Source organism: Lampris incognitus, unplaced genomic scaffold (genome assembly GCF_029633865.1).
Source record: "Lampris incognitus isolate fLamInc1 unplaced genomic scaffold, fLamInc1.hap2 scaffold_140, whole genome shotgun sequence".
Taxonomy (NCBI): Eukaryota; Metazoa; Chordata; class Actinopteri; order Lampriformes; family Lampridae; genus Lampris; species Lampris incognitus.
In genome coordinates this window covers 122,501-125,000 of record NW_026611109.1, presented here as the reverse complement: position 1 = coordinate 125,000, position 2,500 = coordinate 122,501, and positions in this window count along the sequence as shown.

Sequence of the window (2,500 nt, the reverse complement as noted above, 5' to 3'; positions counted from 1 at the left end):
TTCCTAATCTTGCTCTTCTTCGTTACTCCCAGTGAAAATGTTAGCATCCTCAACTCTGCCACCTCCAGCTCCGCCTCCTGCTGTCTTTTCGTCTCTAAATCATATAACGTAGCTGGTCTCACGACCATCTTGTTAACCTTCCCTTTAAGTCTTGCTGGTACCCTTCTGTCCTGACACTCTTCTCCACCCACTCCACCCTGCCTGCCTGTCTGCCTGTCTGCCTGCCTGCCTGCCTGCCTGCACTCTCTTCTTCACCTCTCTCCTGCACTCCCCGTTACTTTGGACAGTTGACCCCAAGTATTTAAAGTGAAATGCCTTTGTCACCTCCTCACGCGTAGGTATTCCGTCTTGCTCCTACTGACTTTCATTCCTCTTCTCTCCAGTGCATACCTCCACCTCTCCAGGCTCTCCTCACAATGAACTGCACCCTACTGTCGCTACAGATGACAATGTCATCCGCGAACATCATCGTCCATGGAGACTCCTGCCTGATCTTGTCCGTCAACCTGTCCATCACCGTTGCAACCAAGAAAGGGCTCAGAGCCGATCCTTGATGTAATCCCACCTCCACCTTGAACCCATCTGTCATTCCAACCACGCACCTCAGCATTGTCACACTTCCCTCATACATAGCCTGCACCACTCCTACATACTTCTCTGCAACTCCTGATTTCCTCCTACAATATCACACCTCCTCTCTCGGCACCCTGTCGTATGCTTTCTGTAAATCTACAAAGACACAATGCAACTCTTTCTGGCCTTCTCTATACTTCTCAATCAACCAACCTTTTCTCTCTCTCGCTGTCTCTCTCATTTTCTTCATTTATCAGCCCGTCAAAGTAGTCCTTCCACTTCGTAGCACACTCTCCTCGCTTGGCAGCACATTTCCATCTGTATCTTTGATCGCCCTAACTTGTCGCACATCCTCGGCAGCTCGGTCTCTCTGTCTAGCCAATCTGTACAAGTCTTTTTCTCCTTCCTTAGTGTCTAACCTGTCATACAGCTCACCGTACGCCTTTTCCTTTACCTTTGCCACCTCTCTCTTTGCTTTACGCTGCATCTCCTTGTACTCCTGTGTACTTTCTTCATCTCTCTGACTATCCCACTTCTTCTTTGCCAACCTTTTCCTCTGTATACTTTGCTCTACTTCCTCCTTCCACCACCACCACCACCACCGCCAAGTCTCCTTGTCTTCCTTCCTCTGTCCCGATGACACACCAAGTACCTTCCTAGCTGTCTTCCTCACTATTTCTGCAGCGCTTGCCCAGCCATCTGGCAACTCTTCACTACCACTCAGTGCCTGTGTTAACTCCTGCCTGAACTCCACACAACAGTCTTCCTTCTTCAACTTCCACCATTTGATCTTCGGCTGTGTCTTCACTCGCTTCCTCATGTTGGTCTCCAAAGTCATCTTACAGACCACCATCCGATGCTGCCTAGCTACGTTCTCCCCTGTCACCACCTTGCAGTATGCAATCCGTTTTACATCGCGCCTTCTACACAAGATATAGTCCACATGTGTGCACTTTCCTCCACTCGTATACGTCGTCACCCTGTGCTCCTTCCTCTTCTTGAAATATGTATTCACCTCAGCCATTTCCATCCTTTTCGCAAAATCGAACACCATCTGTCCTTCCACATTTCTCTCCTCGATTCCATACCTTACCATCAACTCCTCATCACCTCTGTTCCCTTCAGCAACGTGTCCATCGAAGTCCGCTCCAATCACCACTCCCTCCTCCTTGGGTACCCTTTCCACCACGTCGTCCAACTCAACTCCAGAATTCTTCTTTTTCGTCCATCTTACACCCGACTTGCGGGGCATATGCGCTGATAACCGTCAGCAATACACCTTCGATTTCCAGCTTCATAATCCTCACTCTGTCTGACACTGTGTTCACCTCCAGCACGCTCTTGACATACTCTTCCTTCAGAATGACCCCTACCCCATTTCTCCTCCCATTCGCACCATGGTAGAAGAGTTTGAACCCACCTGCGATACTCCTGGCCTTACTCCCCTTCCACCTTGTCTCTTGTCACCTTTCTTCTTTCCATCACGTCAGCCAGCTCTCTCCCTTTACTAGCCATAGTGCCAACATTCAAAGTTCCGACTGACTCTCACCTCCACACGCCTACCCTTCCTCCTCTCTAGCTGCCTCTGGACATGCCTTCCCCCTCTCCTTTTCCTTCGCCCAACAGTAGCCTAGTTTCCACCGGCACTCCGCTGGTTAACAGTACCGATGGCGGTCGTCGGTAACCCGGGCCTCGACCGATCCGGTATGGAAATCTTATTTATGATCCGCATATTTGATTTGGCAAAGATTTGACGCCGGATGCCCTTCCTGACGTAACCCTCCCCATTTGTCCTGGCTTGGGACCTGCACTAAGAATGCATTGGCTTGTGCATCCTCAGTGGCTGGGTTGCACGCTTTTCTATGTTTGCCCCTCACTTTTGTGGCGTGAACTATCAATTCTAGTAATACAGGTGTGTTTATGTTAG